Here is a 26,458-nt window from a genome sequence, read left to right on the forward strand (position 1 = left end):
ACAGTTATATTGTTATGCAGATATATGATTTTATGTTTTTACAGATTGCTTCATAGGGAGGTAATTACTTCAGGGTCTCTTGTCCTACAGTTCTTATATTCTCAGTGTTATTTGCTGCCAGAATGTAAAATCCATAAGAAATAGTTTTAAATTAAAGATAGAGTAAACACTGGAAATGACATTTACGCCTGAGAGTCAGTCACAGCTCTTTTATTTTTATTTTTTTATTTTATATTTTATTTATTTATTTATTTGACAGACAGAGATCAGAAATAGGCAGAGAGGCAGGCAGAGAGAGAGGGGAGCAGAGCAGAGAGCCCAATTCGGGGTTCGATCCCAGCATCCTGAGATCATGACCGGAGCTGAAAGCAGAGGCTCTAACCCACTGAGCCACCCAGGCACCCCTGGTCACAGCTCTTTTAAAATATACTCTCTATACCTCTGTCAAATCCTTAAACACAAAACTTTCATCCTCTTATTTCCTTACTCAACTCCTTTCATGACTCCCCATCTTCTGCAGGATGAAATTCTGACCTATTTACATCAGATACAAGATGCTTCCTGAGCTGATCTCAGTTTACCCTGGAAACAACTTTTGCTGTCACCTCATGCCAAAGTCTTGTTTTTTTTTTTTTTTTAAGATTTTATTTATTTATTTGACAGACAGAGATCACACAAGTAGGCAGAGAGGCAGGCAGAGAGAGAGAGAGGGGGAAGCAGGCTCCCCACTAAGCAGAGAGGCTGATGCGGGGCTTGATCCCAGAACCCTGGGATCATGACCGGCGCTGAAGGCAGAGGCTTTAACCCACTGAGCCACCCAGGCGCCCCCGCCAAAGTCTTTTTATCCCAAGTTCACAGTTACTCCCCTTTCTCAGGGGAGCCCAGGCATTTCAAGTAGTTCACTCCTTGCAAAGTTTCACGGTCCCTCTCAGGCAAAAGCAGTAGGCTCTTCCTCTCTGCTCCTCTTCCATCTTAGAATACTATGACAGTATAGTTAAAACTGTATCATGGGCATCTCTTCATATTAGACCGAGAGCTACCTCAATAGTTCAAATAATGGCACAGAATTTTATTCCGTTTTTCTGTATGATGTAATTAACTATGTCCTAACAGACAGGCATATAGATTGAGTCCAATTCATTGCTACTGGAAACAATGACACAGAAAGTACAGTTGACCCTTGAACAGCATAGGTTTGAACTGTGTGGGTCCACTTAATATGTGGATTTTTTTTTTTTTGACAAATAGAGCACAGCACTGTACATGTATTTTCTTTGCCTTATGATTTTAATAACACTTTCTTTTCTATAATTTACTTTATTGGAACAATGCACTATATAATATATATAATACACAAAATGTATGTCAGTCGACTATTTAGGTTAATGATAAGGATTCAGGTCAACAGTAGGCTATTAGTAGTTAGGTTTTAGGGGGAATCGAAGTTATAAGCAGATTTTCAGCTGTGCGGGAGGTCAGTGCTCCTGACCCCGTGTTGTTCAAGTGGCAACTGTATTCTCATACGTAGCCCATTGGTCAGTCTTATGATTATTTTTGTATAGTAAGTTCTAGAAAAAGAATTACTGAGTTAAAAATATTCATGTTTTTATTTTGAAGGCACAGCATTAAAATGAGTTCTTAAAAACGTTAAGTAAAAAAAAAACATTAAGTATTTGGTTACAGTCACTAAAGTCACAAATAAATAGAGGTAACCATTTAATTTCAAGCCTTTACAAATGTTAAATACCTGTTTCAAATATATGTTAGCTACAAGGCAAATATTCACCTTGCTTTAATGCCTAGTTGATTTAGATTATATGCTTATGCAGTAAGAGAGCATGCTCATTTCATTTTCAGTAGCTTTTGATAAGTCTTAAAAATAAGAAATTACAATGCTAATGTTCACTTTTAATTTCTATGAAGATATAGCTGAAAATATATCAAAAACTGTAGTAAGGCAAAAATCAAGATTTGTGTATTTGCTGAGGCATGGCTAACTCCTCTTATTTCTCTGCCCAACCCAGCCAGCAAAATAGTGCTGTTTGATAAATTGTAATTAAAGTAAATTACTGTTTAGATGCAGAGTTTGGGTAATGTGCTAATTGTAAAGCCACATTCCCCTTTGCCCATATTTGTGAATTAGGTATGAAAATCATTGTCTGGTATTTTGAAGTTGTGTCTTTAGTTTTATTTTATAACTCTTTCAGTGATTCCGTAAATGTCTTTTTGAGAAGGTTGTCCAGTTTTTAACAGTAAAGCATGCGTTAGTTCAAGTATATCATTTTTTAAAAGTTTGATATATTTAACTTCTGTGACCATATGACATGTAATTTCTATCCCTTTATTATTAATACATTTTGAAGGATCATTTATCTGCAGACCACAGAACAGTAGTTAATGGATGTTTTGTCACCTATGCAACTGGCTCCTTAATTTCTTACAGTGGCAGTATTTTTTTTCTTTTTATTTTATGTTATTTTTTAAATTAATTTATTTATTTTAATAAACATATAATGTATTTTTATCCCCAGGGGTACAGGTCTGTGAATCGCCAGGTTTACACATTTCACAGCACTCACCATAGCACATACCCTCTCCAATGTCCATTTCCCCACCACCCTCTCCTGTCCCCCCTCCCCCCAGCAACCCTCAGTCTGTTTTTTGAGATTGAGTCTTTTATGGTTTGTCTCCCTCCCAATACCATCTTTTCATTTTTTCTTTTCCTACCTCCCCCCAACCCCCCTACATTGCATCTCCACTTCCTCATATCAAAGAGATCATATGACAGTTGTCTTTCTCCGATTGACTTATTTCGCTAAGCATAATACCCTCTAGTTCCATCCACGACATCACAAATGGCAGGATTTCATTTCTTTTGATGGCTGCATAGTATTCCATTGTGTATATATACCACATCTTCTTTATCCATTCATTTGCTGATGGACATCTAGGTTCTTTCCATAGTTTGGCTATTGTGGACATTGCTGCTATAAACATTCGGGTGCACGTGCCCCTACGGAGCACCACATTTGTATCTTTAGGATATATACCCAGTAGTGCAATCGCTGGGTCATAGGGTAGCTCTATTTTCAGTTTTTTGAGGAACCTCCACACTGTTTTCCAGAGTGGTTGCACCAGCTTGCATTTCCACCAACAGTGTAGGAGGGTTCCCCTCTCTCCACATCCTCGCCAGCATCTGTCATTTCTTGACTTGTTAATTTTAGCCATTCTGACTGGTGTGAGGTGGTATCTCATTGTGGTTTTGATTTGTATTTCCCTGATGCCGAGTGATGTGGAGCATTTTTTCATGTGTCTGTTGGCCATCTGGATGTCTTCTTTGCAGAAATGTCTGTTCATGTCCTCTAGTGGCAGTATTTATTGATAGGACCTTTTTAGTGTGTCAAAAGCGTAGACTTTCTTTAGTGTTCCTAACTTGAAAGTTTAATAATGACGTGACTAGCAGAGTGGTTAAGAGTTTGTAATTGCCAACTAGTGTACCTGTGTTGGGATCTTGGTCTACCATCCACTAATCATACCACGTTAGACACGGACAACCAGCTTATCTCCTCTGGATAACTACTTCTATAAAATGGGAGCATGAGTCTTCTTTCCCTCATTCTGTTGTTATGAAGATCAAAGAAGGAGGGGAGGGAGGGAAGAAGGAAGGAAGGAAGTTAGGTTAAAGCCCTTAGAAATATATTGGCAATTGGGTTGTTTGTAAAACTCTACTTGCCATTCCTTTGATTCTGTATATAAATTACATATAAAAAAAATCACTCCCTTTGAATTTTGAATTCATTTCAATAATTTTGTGAACAATTATTTTAGGGATCATTATTTATAAAGAAAGTTTTAAGTGGCTCTGTGGTTCCCATTCAAAATTAAATATTTGTCTTGAAATATCTGTTAAGAGTACTCAATAGCTGTTAATAAGTGAAATCATTTGAAAAAAAGCAAAACACCTTAATTGTTATATATACTTGCTTTACTTTTTCCCTCAATATGTTGACTCATGCTTATCCAGAAACTTAAAAATGAAGTGAATATTAACTTAATCATAATCTAAATTACCTGAGATGCCAGGAAACAAATAAAAAGCTAATATAGTTATGATTAAAACACTATATTTATGTCATGAAAGGAACTAGAATACTTTTTTAGAAAAATACCCTGACATTCAGTTAGTTGCCCTCCTCCTTATAGGACGGCTAAGGGTTTTCACTGTTTATCTGGAATTAAAAGCTGTCTTTGACACAAATGCGTTTTAGACTGTTAGAGCTGGAGTTGCTTGGTTTTTATATGTGATCGTTTTCAAACTTGTTGCAATAAAAAAGTACAGTAAGGGAAATAACTAAGGGGAAAGAAATCGCTCCAAAATCTTTGCTTTAAGAGTCTAAAACATAAATCTTTTATAAATGTTGAGAAATATAGAGCACATTGTTCTTAATACTCAGAGTGGGCAGAGAGCTTGTTTTTATTAGCATCAATGCCTGGCATTCAGGTGGAACATAATAGGCTGCCAATAAAGGTGAGGCGCAAAGAAGAAAATAATCACAGGGTATATGTGGTGACGGGTGTTGGGATACAAAATTGGTCTTCATCATCATACTGCAGATCGGCTGTTGAATGCACACTGTTGATATAAAATATTAGCACAAAAAGATCTGAAATAAAAAATAACACCCATTGTAATATTGAAATCTCAAAGTAGGCTTATTACATCAAAAAGAAGAAGGAGGAGGAAGAGGAGGAGGAGGAAAAACTCTCTTGTATTAAAGACAGACTCCTCTCTTTAAAAAAAACTTGATTATGTAAATTTTTTCTTCCTCACTTTTTAAAAAACTATGTGTAGATGGGATCCTAATGTTTCACCACACTCATTACTGTCTTCAGGCTTCATAAGACCCCATCTTAGTGGCCATATGATGGAAAGATGATACTAGTTGCTATGACCATGCTTTCTCTGAAAGCTCTGACCTGAATTATCCAGAAAGGATGATATTAAATGTTTTATTTTTGTTAGCAGTCTTAATGATCCATTTTCCCTTGATTGTGTAGAAATTGCCCAAGAGTGATTTTGGAAAATGGAGAAAAAGCTAGTCAGTAGCAAACATAATACTCTATTGCAGTGATCAAAAAGAAAACCAGAAACGATTTCTTTCTTTAAAAATGCTTGGCACTGTAGCTTCAAGTCATAACTAATATGAAAAGTTTGCCATACAACTAGTCGTATTTTAAAAATCCATATTGCAATGTTTTAAGTAACTGGCAAGATTTCATTTTACTTTCTGCTATTCCTTTGGGCACGCTGCTCTACTATTGATTACCACCTAATGGTTTTGCTGGCAGTAGAGATTTTGTGGGCAAGGCTGTAGGCTATAAATTGCATACAGGAAGCCATATATGTTTTTCTTTCATAACAATTCAATCATTTAATACTATATTTAGAGTCCATTTTAAGTATTCTGTAGAGAGAGCATGAAATAATTATTAAATAAAAAAAATTATATGGAAGATGCTATTGTCACCTACTTTTATCCAATATTCACCTAAGAATTCATCTGTAAGATGCTAGAATGCACCATCTTTTAACAGCCTTGCCAGGCCAAATTGTCTTGTTCATATTTATCACTGTATAGCATTTCATGATTTTTTAACATTCTTTATTCAGAAAAGTGCTGGAAACAATTTGACAATTATTCTAGACACTAGAGTATGATCCCTATAAATCTTTTTTTTTTTAAAGATTTTATTTATTTATTTGACACAGAGAGAGAGATCACAAGTAGGCAGGTGGGGCAGGGGGAGCAGGCTCCCTGCTGGGAAGAGAGCCTGATGCGGGGCTCCATCCCAGGACCCTGAGATCATGACCTGAGCCAAAGGCAGAGGCTTAACCCACTGAGTCACCCAGGCGCTCCATATGATCCCTATAAATCTTGAAGTGTATGCTTGAGGGGATGTCTTAAAAAACAAAAGAGAATTAGTTGGAAGATTTATTTTTGGTAATATGGAAGCAGGAAATGGATTCAGAATATATCATATTATGACAATACACACTTGAATATCACCAATGATAATACGTGCCTTGTTTCATGCCATCTACAAATTATGAAAGGATATGATATAAGGAACATTATGCCACTGGTGTTGACCTATGAAAAGTAATTAGTTAAGATACATTTAACCTTCTAAAGCATTTACGAGATGCTGTAAAAATTCCACACTTTTCCATATAACTGCTTGGATTGGACATGTTTGATTGAATTAACCACTTTGGGCAGTGTTAATATTATGTTCATACAGATTGTCTCTAAACAATTGGGAAAAAGGCCTTAAACACACATCTACCTTCATTAATTGTTAATAGGAATAGAAATGAAAGATGAATGCAAAAATCCAAGCTTTTTGTGTCACTGTGCCAAAGCCAGGTGTGTGTGTATTTGCCAGCATTTAATGAACACTCATAGAAGGTGCTTCTCAGACCCTTGGATCCGAAGAGAGACAAGTTATAGATAAGTGTTCTATCTTAATCACTGGGAAAAATAAAGAGAAACTCTGGTACTTTTTTCCCAGTCAGCAGTCACAAAAAATATTCAATAAGAAGTAGACAAATTCTTAACTATTTTAGGGAAATTGAAAGTGATAAAGACACATGCGTTAGTTTGTTAGGGCTACCATCACAAAATGCCATGGACTGGGTCCCTTACACAACTGACATTAATTTTCTCAGAGTTCTGGAGGCTGGAAATCCAAGTTCTGGCTATCAGTAGGTTTGATTTCTTCCGAGGAGGCTTCTGTCCTTCGCTTGTGGATGACCCCTTTGCTCTGTGTCCTCCCGTGGTCTGTCTTCTGTATGTGGGCATCCTTGGTGTCTCTGCGTCTAGGCTTCCTCTTCTTATAAAGATACTAGTCAGTTTGGATCAGGGCTCACCCGAACAGCCTCATTTTAACTTCATTACCTTCTGAAAGACCTTATTTCCAAATGTGATCACATTCTGAGGTACCAGAGGTTAGGACTTCAACAAGTGAACTTTGGGAGGACCCGGTTGAGGCCGTAATGGCACACATCTCATTCACTCTCACTTTTTTTTTTTTTTTTTTTTGGTCAGTCAACAATATTTATTTCCGACTTGATCAACAACAACTTGGAGGGTTGTTTCAACTTTATTGGCTCACTCTCACTTTCTATTTGGAAAGTGTGGGTAAATTATCAGGACATGTAGGGTTTTTTTTTTTAAGGTTTTTTTTCCATTTTAAACAAAAATATTGTGTAGTAGTTAGATCTCTACCTCTGAAACAAATAATACATTATATGTTAATAAAAATAAATAAAAACATCAGCACAAAAAAGAAAATAAACAAAATAAAATAAAATAATAAAATATCTTATATGTAATTAAATAACTAGAACTCTACAATTTTTTTTAAAAGGTTTTATTTATTTATTTGACAGAGAGCACAAGTGGGGGGAGGGAACGGGCATATGAGAGAGTAAGAGGGAGAAACAGGCTCCCTGCTGAGCAGAGAGCCTGATGTGGGGCTCGATCCCAGGACCTTGGGATCATGACCTGAGCCAAAGGCAGACACTTAACTGACTGAGCCACCCAGGTGCCCCAGAACTCTACAATTTTTTGAAGGATTCTGAGATGCCAAAATAGATATCATGAAGTCCATGTGCCAAAGAGCATATACTTTATTCCTGGGAACGCATTTGAGGCCCTCACTCAGATCTGATTTCTTCTTTATTTGTATGTATTTGTGACCGAGGTGATCATCTGATTTCCTGGCATTGTGACATTAGAAAGGGGGTAGGGATAGAAGGAAGCTGATTTTAGTTGTGATCTCCCAGGTCTTGTTTTACAGGTGAAATACACAGGCCCTGAATCCACACAGAAACCTGCCTTCTTGGTTGTATATCTGGAGCTCTTAGATGAGCAGCTTGCTGATTTGGGATTATATTCTAGCATCTGAGGTTCTGTAGAAGCTGCCCCCCTACCACTGATGAACCATCAGTGAGAATCCTCACCTACTCTGTCATTTGGCAAAAGCATTGTCCATTCTTTGCTTTTCAGATAATTGGCTAGAGGTCAGAAAATCAGAAATGGGGAAAAATAAAATTTCCTGTCCAGCCCTGTACCCATCTCCCATACTCTTTTATCATTTCAGTCTTATTTGCCTAACAATAGGAAATAAGTCATACACGTCAGCTTCACATTTAGATTTTCTTCTATCCGGTTTCCTGGTGACCTTTTTTCACAGACACAAGTTTGGTCTATTTAAAGTATGTCTAAATACCATTTTCTAGGAAGTGTTTTCTAACTTCTCTAACCCACAAAGCTCTCTTTTCTGGAGTCCTCGATAATACGCACTGGCTGGAATGCTCACTTGACATTCATCTTGCGTGGTATGTGGGGCTTTTTTTCTTAAATGGATTGCAAATCTCTTGGCAGCAAGGGATTTGTTCAATATCTTCATGAATTTGCTGCCTCTCAGGTCAGGAACCATCAACCAAGTCCATTTCTGTCTCCTCCGACTGTTTCCAGTCCGATAGCTTCAAAGTGAGATGCTGTTAGGACCTCTCCTTCCAGGGGAGCTGGCCTGTAGATTTTTGGCAGGATCTCCTAATGGGTGATATCATTCTTAGTACCATCTTACATGAAAAAGAACATTTGCACGGGCCCTGAATTTCTTACAGCTACTAAAATGTTCATCACAAGTGAGAATTCCAGTGATCTTATGTTAAGACATTAAATACTAGAAACATACAAGGATTTTAAGAATGTGAGTAATTGAACACATTTTCATGTGGAGTATATGGAATTTCTGAAAAAAGAATGGGGATTTTTGGAGAGAAAGGGGAGAGAGTGAGAAACATTTTTGATTTAATTAATCAAAATTCTTTGCCCAGAACTCCCCTTTTTCTTGTTGTTGTTCCGATGACATTATTGAGACACATATGCACACACAAGGCAGGAGGAAGGGAGAGAGAAAGAGAGTGCTCTGTGGGAAATTGTGCTTTAAACTATAACTATTTTTTATGGAGAAAATAAAAGTATTTACTTAGTCTGTCCTTACAAAAAGACATGGCCACATATCTGAACACATTACACTGTTTCCCCTTGCTGGCTTGATGATGCTTCTTGTCTTTTTTTAGGGAAGAAATATATATTTTTTATTAACATATAATGTATTATTTGCCCCAGGGGTACAGATCTGTGAATCATCAGGCTTACACATTTCACAGCACTCACCATAGTACATACCCTTCCCAATGTCAATAACCCAGCCACCCTGTCCCTCCCCCCTAACCTCCAGCAATCCTCAGTTAGTTTCCTGAGATTAAGAGTCTCCTATGGTTTGTCTCCCTCCTGATTCCATCTTGTTTCATTTTTTCCCTCCCTAGCCCCATGGCCCCCCTACCTGCCTCTCAAATTTCTCGTATCAGAGAGATCATATGATAATTGTTTTTGTCTGATGGACTTATTTTGCATAGCATGATACCCTCTAGTTCCATCCACGTCATTGCTAATGGCAAGATTTAATTTCTTTTGATGGCGGCATAGTATTCCATTGTATATATATACACCACATCTTGTTTATCCATTCATTTGTTGATGGACATCTAGGTTCTTTCCATAGTTAGTCTATTGTGGACATTGCTGCTATAAACATTCCGATTCATGTGCCCATTTGGATCACTACATTTGTATCTTTAGGATAAATACTCAGTAGTGTGATTGCTGGGTCATAAGGTAGCTCTATTTTCAACTTTTTGAGGAACCTCCATGCTGTTTTCCAGAGTGGCTGCACCAGCTTACATTCCCACCAACAGTGTTGGAGGGTTCCCCCTTTCTCCGCATCCTTGCCAACATATGTCGTTTCCTGACTTGTTAATTTTAGCAATTCTCACTGGTGTGATGTGGTATCTCATTATGGTTTTGATTTGTATTTCCCTGATGCCGAGTGATGTTGAGCACTTCTCCACATGTGTCTTGGCCATTTGGATGTCTTCTTTCAGAAATGTCTATTCATGTCTTCTGTCCATTTCTTTTTTCTTTCTTTAAACCATTGCATTTCGTGGTGTTTTTTTTTTTGTTTTTTTTTTTTAAGATTTTACTTATTATTTGACGAGAGAGACACCGTGAGAGAGGGAAAACAAGCAGGGGGAGTGAAAGAGGGAGAAGCAGGCTCCCGCTGAGCAGGGAGCCAGATGTGGGGCTTGATCTGAGTACCGTGGGATCATAACCTGAGCTGAAGGCAGACGCTTAATGACTGAGCCACCCAGGTGCCCCGTCTTCTCCCCATTTCTTGATTGGATTATTTGTTCTTTGGGTGTTGAGTTTGATAAGTTCTTTATGGGTTTTGGATACTAGCCCTTTATCAGGTATGCCATTTGCTAATATCTTCTCCCATTCTGTCAGTTGTCTTTTGGTTTTGTTGACTGTTTCCTTTGCCGTGATGCTTCTCATCTTTATCCTCCTGAAGCCCATAGGTGCTGAGTTGTCAGCAGGCCTGGACAAACAGTATCATTTCTTATGAGCTCATTGTCTCTGTGTGGCCTTAATGTGAGAAAAAAGAAAGTTTCATGTTATGATCTTCAGTCCCACATTGTTTCAGTGAAATAGCACAGAAAAGAAAAGGTTTAAAAAAAATAGAAGATAATACTGTGTAACTTATCCACAGAGACTTGTTAACCAATGACAAGCTACTTACCCCATGGTATCCATCACCCAAGTCTGGAACATTACAGAACTCTTTTTCTTCCCCCAATGATTTAAAACAACAACAACAAAAAACAAAACAAACAAACAAACAAACAAAACCAAAAAAACCTCACTGTCTGTGATTTCCTAGGAACTATCAGTAATAGGAGGAACTTCAAACAGTTCTAAGCCCTAAACATTTGGGGGTTTTTGTTGTTAATGGAACCTCTGTAGTTTTTATCTGAACTTTTAAGATGAACAAATAATTAACAGCCAAGCAGATAAAAGTACTGTTTGCTTTGAAGGAAGTTTTAAACACCTATTCTTTTTCTAGCTCTTTCTGGTCTCGCTTTAGATATTCTTCTAATTTTATATCGTATGATGCAAAAGTTCTGGAGCTATTCTACTTTATTCAGTTGGCAACTTTCCCTTCAGCATAATTCTAGTGCAAATTATGGACTCTCTTCCATGAAAATATATGCATAACATTACCTAGAAATGTGCACATAATTTCATAAGCGTCATGGATGACCTAAACCCTGGGGGGGGGGGGGTGGCGGTCCTTGTTTAAAAACTGTGACTAACTGGCAATTTGACAGGGAGCAGTCACAGCTTCTTCTAGCCGGTACATGTTCTACTCCTTTTCTCTAAAAAGGGAGCAGCTGGAATTTTGCTGTTTGCCTCTTCTGTGTTTCATATTTGTCTCCCTGTGCGCAGTTGACCGATGCATGCCAATGTACATAAACTATGTATTCCTTGACCCTATTTTTTGGTCAGCTGAATTTCTCTTGAATGAGGAGTCAGATTAAATAAGTTACTCATAGATTACAGCCTTTATGCAAGGCATTGCATATGTCTAGTTACTGGGATATGGTCATTTAGAATAGCTAATATTTTTGGTCACCTTCTATAGGCAAGGCCATGTTTATGTACCATTTTATTTAATTCTTTGTAACCTCAGTGAGGCTCATACCCTTATTATCCACAAGACACTTAGACACAGAATGCCTTTTGATTGTTTGGATGTTGCATAACATTCTCATAAGCTCAAATAAACACTATGAAGTCATATATCTTATTAAATGGCAGAGGCAGAATAAGATGCTGGACTAAAGGATTTCAAAGTTTATGCTCATTTTACAAACTTCTACTTTAACTCTATCTTGAGACTTACACAATAATTTATTGAAATTTTAAAAGATGAAGTAATCAAGAGATAAACATTTTATTTAACAAAATTAGGGGAAACAATTAAAGCCTCACAGGGTATGTGAACGTTTGCTTCTTAACTTATACATCGCTTTGACTATCCTTCGAGCTTCCAACTTGGTAAAAATCAGAGTGAAATGACCACGTTTAGGAAGGCAGTCCCCAAGGGCTGAAGTCCTTGTGCATGACTGGTCCTGGTAGCTTGGGTGTTAGAAGGCTTCTGCCATTTGGTTGTTGAAAGCTTGGTTGTATCTGCATTTCAATGCCTATTGATCTCTATTACTTGGGGGAAAAAATATTTTTTTCTCTATTACCTGTTTTATCATTTGCCTTTCTCTCCATGGGTCTTATTCCATATCCGTAACTTCCCGTGATAGAGACTCCTGCATGTATGTCTCACCTCCGGTTCAGCCCTGAGCTCCAATTCCAGACTGCCCTTAGATGTTTTAACTCAGACATTCTACAGGCGAGAACTTCTGAGTAACTTTCCTCCTTGTGGCTAATTAATTCCATTCTGTAAACCCACACTGATGTAACTGCTGTCCTTCCATTATAACCCAAATAAGTGACGGTGGCTGACTTTTTCTTTTTTCCTTCCTTTCTCCTTCCTTCCCTCACTCCCTCCCTTCTTTCTTTCACTAGAAGACTCCCATGTGGCATTGCTCATGATGAGGTTTAATCACCTGAAAATCAGGTCATGTTAAGCTAGAATTTGCCTTAACAGTCATTCAATCTGATGTTTTTACTCTCAGTTAAGAAAACTGCCATCCAGAAAAGTTGGGCAGCACGGTCAACCAGTTGAGCTCGGACTACTTGCCAGCATTCCTCCAGGCCAGCAGATAGTCGGGAGGGCCTCAGTGGGCTGGTTTCACTGCAATTTCCATTATCTGTGACGGACTCAGCAAAATGGTGCCTCCTCTTTCATCTCAGAGAAACCATGCCAGAGGCAGTAACCTATCTGAGTTTAAAAGAGCAGAATCATTATATCATGATACTTTGATGCAGTCTGGGCCACCTGAAAGCAAAGAAGTTGAACCATCCTCAAACCACAGAGAACGAACACCTTTTCCTCTGAGTGCTGGTGCTGGGAGGCCTGTGGGGAGGGGACATGATAGTACTTTCATTTCACTAAAGGAAACCGTTAGCGAATTGCCACTGAATACCCTTAAGAGTCCCTTAAGAAGTCTGCAAGTGTTAATGTGCCTCCCAAAGTGTCTGACCCAGGCTCAGGGAAGAATAACGATACTCTAAATTTAAGGAAAATTAAGGAATAATCGTAACAAAAATAGTTAACCTTTTGTAGCCATTTAGAAAGCCCAGAACATATTTCTTTTACTCCTCTGCATTTTTGTGTTGGCAGTAGCAAGGTTAAATGAGGTTTCTTGCCTGTCTGTTAAACTTGTGGGTATTCCCACTGGAACTCTGCCCAGGTGTTACAGAGATTTACCAGCTTTCCTGCCTTGCTAAATGTGGCTCACTGTCAGAGATAAGTCAGGTCACAATGAGAAAAATTGAGCTTGGGGTTTGCTAATACGAACGCAGCATAATCTGTCCCATGTGTCATATGTATGTGTAGTGCATGTCTATGTCTTTGTCAGTCTGGCTGTCTCTATCAGGGAGAGAGAGAAAGAGAGAGAGAGAGAGAGAGAGAGAGTGTGTGTATAAAAACTAACAAAATTTTTATTCTAAAAATAAGAAAAGGTATGTTTAGAGTACGTAAATGAAAAATATTTGTTTGAGGATCCAAAAGATTTGAGGGAAAAATCTGTTATTTCCAAATTTGTTTTCTTTTCTGAAAATTAAACAATTAATTAGTGATTTTATTAAACAGTAGTTTAAAATAAAAGTGTAAGAGAATATTAAGAAGTATTTTATTTTCCTAAAATTTCCAAAATGGAAATAGTTTTCTGCATGATATTTTTTTTAAAAAGAAGTAACCAGTTTTCTGACAACGCCTTAGTGGAGGTATCTGGAGAAACAGGAACATACTTATTTCTAAATCCGCAATAGTTTTTCTCTTCCTTTTACTCTGAAATAGATATTACCTAGGATGTTTTATAAGGTCTTATTCTATGACTTTGTTTATGCAAATACGGATCCCTCTAAAGAATTCAGGTATTCGATTGCTTGAATTTGTATAGTTATATTAAAACTGTTTACATCTCTATAAACATTTTCATATGTATCAAGTAAAGTATAGGGAAATAAAAAACAATCCCGGAAAAAAAGCCCATTCCAGGAAAAGTTCCTAAAAAAAATTGGTATTGATTTTGAAGATATTCTATAATGAAATAAAATTTTGTTGAAGCCCCTGAAATGTATAAATAGAAGAATACATGGGTAATTGAGAATCAATAGCTAACAGGAATTCTCTATTATTTATTTTCTTCCTTTAAGATATTTTTGGCTCTTATGAAAAATGGAAGATTATGCTAATATCCAAAGTCAGTCATAATGAACTCCCAATGATGTTTCATGATCATTCTCATTTGTGAAGTATTTTTAATCATTTTGCATCTACTACCCTTTAGGATTCCTTTTCTCTGTTTATTTTCTTTATAAATCCTGAGAACTCTAAGATTTTCAATATTTAAAAACATTGTGAGACTGTGTGAGAGAGGGCAGTGGGACTGAGGAAACGATGAAGCTTGGATTAAAGGACCAGTTCTGAAGTCTAAAGTAGTAATGGAGAAGAAACAAATGTGTTGCAGCGGGTGGAAAATTGGCTGTAAAATCAGGACTCCAAGTTTGCAGTTTCGAATAAAGACTAGGTTTAGTTGACAGTAAATTCTATGAGATATTCATTGCGATCAGTGCAGGCGTAGCGTTTTGGGGTGATAAAATGGCCATGGATGTGGAGACCTGACATGGTCAGGTTATGAGAGAAGTGCAGATACTGGAACATCTGCATGTTGATCGGCTGTGGACAAATGATGACCTGTGATCTCAGATAGAATGAGGATAGGAAAGGATTTCAATCTAAAATACAGCTGGAGGATATGAAATGAGAATGTCACACATGCTCCCTCAGAGGAGCAGAACTTAAGAACTGACAGGCTGATTTCCGTAAATGCCTACTATATAGAAGACTGAGACTTTTAGAGATTTTTTATTTCTTTATTTGACAGAGACCCAAGTAGGCGGAGAGGCAGGCAGGGTGGGGTTTGGGGGATGCAGGCTCCCTGCTGAGAGCCCGATGCGGAGCTCAATCCCAAGAGATCCCCTGAGATCATGACCTGAGCCGAAGGCAGAGGCTTAACCCACTGAGCCATCCAGGCGCCCCAAGACTGAGATGTTTAACCAACAGACATCCACCAAGAATCTCCCCATCCTCAAGCCAATGAACTTATTGCTTGGACTCTGGCTAAACTTCCCCCTCTTTCCATTCCTTGCTCAGAAATACAACCTAAAGGCAAGGAACTGTAGTTTGCAACTCCTTGCTATTCCCAAATAAACTCAACTTCCCATATGAGAAGACTCTTCCTCCGAGCCGTCATCTTCCACACAAGCTTGATTTTCTTCTACTTTAAAATGAGGCAAACAGAACTAAATCAACAGTCTTTTTTTCTCTGTATGCAGACTGTCCTTTCAGCTACTGCCACATTGCACTGTTATAATCAAAGTATTTTTTTACAAGTTTATTTATTTATTTATTTGAGAGAGAGTGCGTGATCTCCCCACCCTGAGAGCATGACCTGAGCTGAAATCAAGAATAAGATGCTCAACGGACTGAGCTGCCCAGGCACCCCGTAACCGAAGTATTTTTATCAGACCTGAATAAGTGAGATAATTCGTGGGAGAAGTCAGCAAGCCCAGCAGATAGTAAATATTCAGAATGATGTTAAGCATTGTTTACACTGTCCTGTTTTTACCATTAACAATAATAGGGAAAACGGATTTTTTGGTGCAGAGACGCATAACGGTCTAATCCAGCCAGGAGGGCAGCCAGTGAGGTCTGCCTAGAGGGAATGATCCATAACTCAAATCTGGAAGGATGGGTAGGAACCAGTCAAAAGACAGAGAGTTTGGAAAGGGAATCCTGGCCCCCCACGTAGGCTGAGGCAGTGGAGAGGGGTCAACGTTCCATCCATCCTGCTATTTATCAGTGAGGGCTGCTAGACTAAAGATCACCCAAGAGTTAATGTACCCTGCATCTTCCAGTAAAGGAGTTGCTGTGCAAATCCAAAGATTAAATAGCATTATGTTTGGAACTTAAACAAGTGTTGTTCAACATCATATGAAATTACTTCATTCATAGTATTTGAATGGCCACTGCAACATTCCTGTCTAGCTCAGTCTGCAGTGGCAATCTTGTTGATTCTCCCTGTAGGGCAGACGTGTACCTACGTCCATCATGTTTTCTAGTATAGCCTTGCCTGAGCCTAAATGTGCTTTCTTTTATTATTCTTATTTCCCTGTTATTTATCGTATGGCTTACCTAGAGAGGATTACATGTTTTTTTAATGTATATGTATAAATAGGCTATATATTCTATTCCTTTCAGTTTTAATTAATAGAAAAATGGTGCTCATATTTCTTACAAAGAGAGACATTGTCTGAAAGCCACTGATGGTACAGTCTTGAAGATATCATTAGCTATTGATGGCCAGTGGAATTAAGATGCATATTTTTTTATTCTGGAGGTGATTTTTAAAACAAGAATATTCTGAACGGTTTACTCAAATATGCTGTTACAAGACAGCAAAACCATAGCAGCTTAGGAGACCACAACTATTTATTGATTTATTTTCCGGTTACTGTGGTAGGCTTGTCTGTTAGTTTTCTTTTGCTGCTCTAACAGATCACCACAAACTTAGTAGTGGCTTACAACAATAACAAATATTATAGTTCTGTGGGTCAGAAATCTGACACAAGTCTCTCTGGACTAAAATCAAGGTTTGAGGGGCTGTCTTTCTTTCTCGAAGCTCTCCAGAGAATTCTTTTGTCTTTCTGGTTGCTGGAGGCCGCTACACTCCTTGGCTGCATCTCTCTTGGATCTGCATAGCCCCCAGTGGCATGTTGAGTGCTTCTCACTTTGAATCACTTTGACTTGACTGTGTAGTCACAGGTCTTTCTCTGAATCTCCTCTTCTGCCTCCCTCCTCTACTCTTCAAGTCCCTTACAAAGTTTGGTATAAAAACATCCCTTTGATAGGATAGGCTACTCAAGGAAATTTGAAGTCAAGAAATAACAGTGATAGCATCTGCAAAGGGTTAGTTACACATGTGTACTGATGAGTTCCCCTCGTGTGAGTGAACACCAATGTCTCTTTCCTTCCATCTCAGAATGACAATATCTTACTTTTTTCTAAAGCCAAGTTGCCTGGTTTGAACCTCAACCCTGTTGTTTTAGCTGTGTGACTTTGGTCAAAGGAGCTGCATATTCTCATCTGTAAAATGGAATATTAATAGTATCTGCCCTATGGAATGTTCTGAGAATTAAGTAGGTTAGTCCCAGTAAAGCACTTAGAACCGTGCCTGGGAAAAGTAAAACGCTCAGTACTAATGAACTGTCATGATTCAGGAGTCACGCAGTCTCTGAAGCTGGGTTAGAAACAGTGTGTGATGCTGGAGAAACTGTGACGCCACTTCCCACTCTTGTCTAATGCTTCCTAGAGACACTGGAATAAAGTTGTGAACACACTAGAAAAGGGATGACGAGGTGCATTTTCTTCTTCTTTCTCTCTATGGCAACAGGAAGGGAACAATCAGTGCTGCAGGATAGGTCAAAAGGCTTCAGATATTTTACTGTCAAGCCTGAATCTCAAGTCAGTTTATATTTGTTGCCAGGAAGAAGCTACCTAATCACTGCCTGGAACGTGCTCCGAGCCTGGCCCTGACATCTCTGACGTATTCATGAGACTTGTAGGATAGGCTTTGTACCTTACCAGTTTGGGCTTCTGGTAGAGCCTGTTTATCCCGTTTGGCTTCTCAGGACCCAATTGTGGTTCATTCAAAAGGAGAAACAGGGGAAAACATTAGGAATGGAACATCCAGCTCTTTCCTTTCTGCACCTGTGAGAGAAAAGCCCTTCTTTCCATGGGTTTAAGTCAGCTTAGCCCTCCTGCAAGCAGTCATGGTGTACAGTGTTTGTGGGCCTCCTCACTTCAATGTGTTATAAGCACCTGTTCAAGGACCACGAGTTAGAGACAGGGCACAAAAGTGCAACTACAGTCCTTCCAACCAGCCTGATCTTTGGTTAATGGGGCTTAGAGAATTCCTAATACTTAGTATCAATCCAGACAATGATATTGTTTTCTTAATTTTTATTTTTTAGGTTTTTTTTTTTCCCCTTAGTTCATTTCAAAGGACAGATATGCTGCTTCCTATTTCTAAGGACATTTAATGAAACAAGATCTCAGACATAAGAAAAAATAAAACAGTACGTTATGAGATGAGGTTTACAATGTCAGAAAGGTTCTCATGAACCTTATTTTATAATTTGCATATTAGTTGTCAATGTCAATGTTAATAGAGCTAGAACGTTATGCTAATTGTATTTTAGATATTTTTTTTTTCTTCATATGAAAGATTTGTTATTTAAGAACTGGAGGCAAAATCTTTTGGTAAAATTGTGAGTTATTTATTAAATAAATAATTACTGTAATATATCTATGCCAGGCCTATAACTATGTATTTCCTACATTCTTACATGCATATATTTTAAATTATAAAATCCTTCACAAATTGAATACATGGTAACTTGGGAAACTAATTTTATGTGTATTTTACTGACTATAACATGGCATAACAAAGCTAGTTCCCTGTCTTGACAGTTTTTAAATCAGACCAAACCACCAAACCCAGCACAGATGTCACCTTCCCTATTAAGCTTTCTGCATTATGCCAGGCAGAAGAGTTTCATCTTCCTCTGACCTCTAGCAATTTCTGCATATACTATTCGTGTTGCATGATTTCCATGCATGTTTATTAGATTGTAATAACATTGGAAGAAAGAATAATTTTATTCATATTATTTATCTTGTACAACACTCTGTATTAGGAAGTTAATAATATTTGTCAATTAATATCTTTGTAGTGAGAGTAACTGCCAGTAAACAGCCTGTTGGTGGTCTAACCCAGCCATAATAAAGGTGTGGATTCAGGGGGAGAATATTGTAGATATAGGGAATATCGGTCATTCATTTGGTACAAAGACATATAAAAATATGATTTGTAACATTAAAAATATTTCAGTCTTAAATAGGAGAATAATAGGCTTAGCATATTTCCTTGAGGGTGGGACAGGTGAAGGATGATTCAAGAATCTGGAAGATGGACTAATTGGGGAGTTGGGAAGAATTCATGTACTTTTTTCCAGATGAATAACTGTGTATTCTCATGGCGTAAAATTAATCTATGCCAATATTCAGTGACATTTCCAAATGGAATATTATATTTAAAGATCAGTTGTAAGCTGTTTCATTGTGCATGTGCTATTGAAAATCTAATCTTAAATTTAAATAATAGTTGCAAGTTTTAATATCATGAGAGCAGATCTTAACAATATTTCTTTTACTTTTTTTGTTCAGAAACTTCATTTAGTGTTTTTTTTAAAAAACACAAATCTTAAACACATTTCTCATAATATAACTTTGTTTTTTCCCCAGAAACCTCAGTTAATAGTTTTTAAAATACAACTTAGAGTGTAATTTCCTAAGGCTAAATGTTAGCAGTCAACAATAATAGCTACCATAGTCAATCATCTTTACATTTTCAATCCACATAGTTTTTGTCTGGAAGATCATATAGTGAATGGGATGGCACTAGGGGAGCAATTTGCAAGTCTATTTCTGGAAGGCACCATTCCTGTTAGTAGCACACAAAACCATTTTTTCTTCTATTGGATTTAGTTCTCTGATAAAATGTCCAAACTTATAAAGTAAACATTAAAAAAAAAAAAAGGAATTCACATATAGCTGTATTTATACTAAGACAGTCTTAGCAATGGGATTTTGGTTAGTGGAACAGCGCATCTCCCCTTGTGATAAAATACCCAGTCAGCCTGAGAGCTGAGTTAAAGGAAGACTTTCTTAATGATTTCTAGATTTCTGGACTGCCATGCATGGGTAGTCATGGTCCTTACTAAATTTTAAGAGGTAGGAGAGGAGAAATGCATTTGGGAGATTATGATGAGTTTAATTTTAAATGTCTTGAAGCTGAAGTTCTTTTGGAAAATTTGAGTAGAGATCTTTATAGGCAGAGACTATTCTAGACACGGGCGTCTCTTGAAACTCCTATTGTCAACCTTCCACACGTGAATTTCTGTGTGTCAAAAATATCTTGTACAACCTGCCACACCAGTTGCTAATGCAGCTGTTTGCTCAAATGTTGTCAATAAGGCCCTTCCTGACTACTTTTTGTTAGGAAAAAAAAAAAAAAAAAAGGCAGCCCTCCAGCGCTTATCTCCACACTCCCTATCCTACTTTCTCTGCATTTTTCCCTCTATATCCTAATCACCATTGAGATTTTATAAATTGCACTTATTTTTTTAGTCTCACCTCTCACCCACATCATGTGAAGTCCCTCTGTGAAGGCAAGTGCCATATCCCCAGAGCTAAATTGTGCCAGACACATAATAAGTGCTCATAATTTTGCTGAATGAATCAGTGAGTACTAAGTCAATTATTAGTCCTAGAACATCTTTTATATATGGTGAGACTATTCACCATTAAAAAGAGTAAACATGTTTCTCCAATTAAGAAAAAAGGAATTTGATTATATCACTCTCAGTCATGGCTCCATATAGGCTTGAAGTATCACAGTTGTACATCCATCCACATATACAAAACTGACACAGCCATGTTTTCTCATGAGAAATACTTGCAAATATTTTCCAAAGGAATGAATCCTTAATACATTAGGCCTGCGTGGACTTCAGGATATCCAGATTCATTCTCTTTAAAGTATTTTGAGCACTCCTGACAGAAAGAAGTTTTAAGGCCAAGGAACGGACTAAATATGTAGATACCATAGGGAGAATATTAAAGGACAGTGAGAAGTCCTTCCAAGTCTTTCACAATTCCTGTAATTCTTTGATTAGATATTCCATTCCTCTGGACTAAGGTCTGATTTCATGTCCCAACTTAGAATGGAAGTGCCTCTTGAAGGATGTGTATTTATTACTTATCCTTTGGCATTAATTAGTTATCAAAACAGTTTCGACAGTGAGGAATATCTGAGTGAAAGATAACAATGGACAGCAAGTCTACAAGTGAATGGAGAGGAGAGTGGAAGATAAGTCACTGCTTAGGAATGAACAGTCTTCTCCTGATTGGATCAAACACCATGGTGCCTACTGAGGAATGGCAGGCACACTTTCAAATGCATTTATAAGTAAACTTATTATAATTCCTATTGACTTTAAAATTAGGATATTTGTTGTAATTCATAACATATATCCTGAGGTAGGTCGAGTGTGGATTTGATTAACTTGGTGGCTCAAAATTCTGATTGTGCCTCCAGACTCTTTAATATCAGCTTTTAGCCATCCTCAGTGTGTCTGCTTTGGTCTCCAATCCAGCTTGCCTTAGATCCCATATGACAGAAATTCCAGAAGAAGAGAGAAAAGCAGCTTCTCTGATTTTCCCTTTAAGAGTCAGGAGATATTTTCAAGAAAAACTCATAAAGCCTTCCCCGCCTACCTAATTTTACCTCAGTCATTGGCAGGGGGTGGTGCGATTACCAGGTTTGTTTACTTATCTGGGTTTATTTGAATCACACTGGAACTAGTGGACATACCAACAAGCTTCTCTGTGCCATTAGCAAAGACTGAAGATGTGGCCATAATTGGCAACCTGTGGGGCCTGCTATAGAAAAAAATAGCATTAGAAACCAGGACTGCTAATTAACTCCATGTTGATAATGGAAGAAGCTGAAAATGTGAACTATACAAATAGACTTCTGTACTATTTATTCAACAATACAAGCATATCAGATATTTAGATTATCAAGTGGGCAAGATTACCCATAATCCTTATCACTGCTCATACCAAGAGTATAAAATATGAGCATGATAGAAAAAATGTTACTTGCCACAAAAACAAATTGTCACACAGGAATTTGAAATCCCCCTTGCACCTTTTTACACATTAAATGCTTTTATATTTGTGCTAGAAAGACCAAATAAGTCCTAGAATAAGAGTAATTAAAACTCAAAGAATTCATCTCCAATTTGTCTTTTGATCTATGAATATTTATTACTCAAAGTTTTAATCTTTTTAAAATTAAAACAATAACAATGTCAGATGTTTTTGGTTTGGTTTGGTTTGGTTTTGCTTATAGCTAGGCCAGTTCAACTATCCAGTTTACAATTTCAGGTGAATAGGTTATAGGGATAAAAGTTAGTTAAATGATCTAAGTAATGCTGTAGTAATCTAATATTGAAGGTATTTAGCTTGCTGGTTTCCATATATCCTGGGTAAACCATGATAGCAACAATGGATTGACTTAACTTTATTTGAATTATTGTTTCACTGAAGTTTCTTTCCCAAATGGTAATGCTGGTGAAAAGATTATTGCTGAAAGTCATTAATAATAGATTAGCCTTCTGCTAAACATGGAGACAGAAATATGAAAAATGAATGTGTCAGTGGATTGCACGCTTCAGATGACATGGAATTTAGGAAAATGTAAAATGAAAGAAACAATAGGCAACAGAAGAATCTAAGTCAGCTTTTAAAGATACAATAAAAATACTCTGGGCAATGCGGGGAGAGAGAGAGAGTGAAAAAGAGAGGGAGGAAGGGGGAGAGAGAGGGGAGGTAGTTTGGAATTAATATAGATAAAAGATGTTTGTGGTCACAATTTAAATTAAAATATAACTGGTAATTAAAAATTGTGATCGAACCTCAATTTATACTAGCATTTTATCACACTTTTTTTCCCTTAAAATTTATTATTGAAGTATAATCGACATACGATGTTATATCAGTTTCAAGTGCCCACAAAGTGTAATTAAAAAAAACAAACAAACCAACAACACATAAAGGTAGTTCAAGAAGGAGAAAAGGCTCTAAATATGCTTTGTTCAATGTGTAATTACAGATGAGAACGATGGCTAAAATAGTAGAGAGAGCAAATACAAAAACGAAAACCCAAGCTCTGGCTACACATGACTAGAGCGGAAAGACAGACCTTACCATATAGGAGATTAATGCCTGTGTTAAGTCTTTACTGAAAATATAATTTTAGACATGTCTCTTAGTGAACATCTTAAGTACCATAGTCTTATGAAAGTAAACTAGAGATGGTATAGGCTTAAACACGTGGTCATATTGAAATGTGAGCAAGCAGAACAGGCTTTTAAGAATCATGCCAAGAAGGCTGAATCCAGAATTCGGGCTGATTTAAAAACATGCAGACAACAACAAAAATGGCTTTTTTTAGTGGCCGTCAGAGTCAGAACTCTTATCATCATTTAGTTGTTAGGCACTGTACTAGATGAGGACTCCTGTTCGGTCACTATTTTCCACGAAACACTTTTTTCAATTCTTATCTTTTCAATTCTTATCTTTTCTTTGAGAAGCTGTGTCCATTTGTCCAGCAAGCTGTTACACTTTTTTTTCTTGTCTAAAATAAATGCCCTCCTCTCCCTTATCTTCTAAGTCTAGTTAATTTTTGTTAATAATCCTTAAGATTTAGTTCTGGATGCCAGTGTTCAGTTCAGATGACGGCTCAGAGCTATCGTGCTTTCTGCCTCCACAGCTCTTTTCTGTCTGACTATTCATCAAGGTAGTTTCACCCTGTAGGATGTTGTTTTATGACCAATCTTCTCCCCTTCTTTTATGAGCAAGGGGCACGCTTTATTTGACTTTGTTTCCACAGAGCCAGGAACAGTTTGTGGCACATATAGATGTTGAATCATTTTTGAAGAAGGAAGGGTGGTACCTACAGAGGAAGACCAAAAGAGAGGAGGAAAATTCTGTAAAGCAGGAAGATGAGCACATTTTCAACTCAGTCAGTATGTCTTAATTCCATTTTTGATGCAATTAGCTCATCTTGATTGTCTTAATTCTGTATACTACCCATAATTTTAAAAACAAGTAAATTTTCCTTATGAATCAGGGACAATATGATTAAGTCCTGAAACATTTCATGAGCTTCAAGTGAACAAATCCACAGCAACTCAACCCTTCTGGAAGGTGGGCCTGAATTCTGTCAGAGGAAAACAGTAATGAGGGGGACAGAGTGACACTTTAAGTACACATGAGTGGCTCACCCAGTGTTGATTTGTCCTCATTCAAAGGATTTCTACTTTTGTAAAGCCCTCATTAATGCAAAAGACACTGTCCAAGAGTTCTTGTTCAGGCATTTTCCTTCATAGGGAGAACATACCCCCGAGAGCAGGAGGCCTAATCTTAGAGAAACCAATTATGATAGCCCTTCACTCAGACATGGGGACCTATAGTCAAGAGAATCTTTTATTCTAGTCTGCCTCAGTATTCTTCTCTTTTTATCCTTATTTTTCTTTCCACCTTTCTTTTCTCTTTGTAAAAAATTATTATCAATTTCTACTTTGTGATTATTGATTTGTATTGTGCCAGTATCCTCTTTTGGTATTCTGGGTTTTGATTTACATATCTGCAGTTGCCCTTTGACGTCAGGCTATTAGACACTTGGTGAGCAATTTAATATTCTAATTTAAGATATAGGGTAATATACTTGTGACTTTATTGTACAATTTAAGCAGAAAAATTCGGTATACTCAGATTCCGAACTACTTAGCAGAAAGTGTGGAATAATGCACAGTAAACATCTGAGTATTACCTTTAAGACTTACAAGTGTGGGAGACTGATGACAAGAGCATTATTACTTAGAGACTGATGACAAGAGCATTATTATTTAGAAACTACCTTCCCCACATTAAGTTATTGGATATAGTTTACTCCTGAAAAGGAGACAACTAAAATAGAGCTCAAAAAGAGAGGCCAGGTATGTGTATAGTCAAGGTGGCATTAAACTGGTCAGTGCTAATAGAATCTTAAATGAGGAGGGATGAGGAAAAATGAATAATTCTAGAGTTAGGATGATAGAAACAATTCTGGCTTCTTTTGGAGAGAGAATAGTAGTGACCTCTTATGAGAGAACTATTCAGTTGAATGGAACCACAGTGAGATCGCAGTATTCAGGTTCTACTGCTTATCCAGCTCTCATTACACCACCGTATCAAGTTATGAGGAGAATGCAGTTCAATTTTATTTCCTTGCCAGAATGAGGATATCCTTCAAAGTAATTTTGTCTTAGGGCTTTAAATCATGTTCCATTAAGATAATCCTTAAACCAAGAGAGCGATCTTAACGAACGAATAGAATGGTTATTTATCATTTCTATAACTGTTTAACAATCTCAAAACAAGTTGATTTCTGTGCATGCAAGGTCTTACTCCTCCAGGAAACAGTCTTCTGCATTATAACATTGTTTAGTGATGGTAGGGCAAGCACCATTATATACACAAGTGTATTCTGTAGAGAAAATCACTTGTCCTGCAGGTTGGTTTTTTGAGGCCACCCAAAGCTACAGAGTGAGTAGAGCCTGAGGAAATGAGTGGGTTTAATGATGACACTTCCTTCATTCAGTGCTCCCTTTGGTTTCCGCAGATAAAAAAAATCTATAAAGAATTTGATATGGTTCCCCGGCTAGAACATTAGGGAATGTAGCAGAGTATTCAAAGGATCAAAGGAGAAGGTGCTCATTTAGTGTATCATAACTCATGAATTTATTGGTCAGTTCCATTGGATGACCCTTAAATCTGACAGTTCAGTTTTAATTGACCTTTTCTCTCATATATTCTTCCCATGATGACTTTTTGTTCAATTAATTTGACTACAATACACAGAAGATTCTTCTGACAAGATAATTACTCTGGATTATTTCATAAGATATTTTTAGTTTATAAGGCAAAGAAAGAGAGAAAGCTCTTAACAAATACAAATGTGTAACTCCAGTGTGCCTTACAAATCCCTTTATGTTTTTCTCCTGCTGTCTTTTCTTTCCTTCCCTTCTGATACAGATTAATAACAGATGTAACTCAGGCTGCCACCTGTCCCTTGTTTATTTGAGATTATTCCTTTTTATCATCTCATGTTCCTTACTACTGATAATTATGGAAAGCTTATTTTAAAACCAGATTGTCTGTGAAATATGATCCTTTATAAAGAGTGAAGATAATGCTTGTGTGTTTGCTCTTACAAAATGGAACCTGCTCAAACGAATGTATAGCCAGAACATAATTAATTGCTATCTTAAAAGCCCACCCTTAAAACAGCCAAGAAAATATACATTGACTTTTTTTTTTTTTTTTTTAATGTAGATATGACATAGGCTAAGGGCTTGGAGTTGGAGGCAAGTTTCTTGTGAGTTCATCCACACTTAATTTTCTTGTTCAAATATTTATATTGAATGGGAGGGGTAGTTGTGAGGTACCAGAAAGGGATTAATCATTTAAAATACCCTATGGAGCAGAATGAAGTTAAATTAACTAAATGTTTTCAGTTTTGATTAATCAACAAATTACCTTTTCTTCGATAGGAGCAATTTTACTCCAC

The 26,458-nt window shown here is 37.2% G+C and overlaps 1 protein-coding gene across 1 annotated transcript in view; it reads left to right on the top strand.

Moving 5' to 3' along the window:
- The window catches only part of HCN1 (hyperpolarization activated cyclic nucleotide gated potassium channel 1), a gene marked incomplete at its 5' end in the record, with an annotated part of 390,251 nt that overhangs the window by 84,704 nt on the left and 279,089 nt on the right, over window positions 1-26,458 (top strand). The gene's annotated exons all lie outside the window — the stretch shown is intronic.

Source organism: Martes martes (genome assembly GCF_963455335.1).
Source record: "Martes martes genome assembly, chromosome: 5".
Lineage (NCBI taxonomy): Eukaryota > Metazoa > Chordata > Mammalia > Carnivora > Mustelidae > Martes > Martes martes.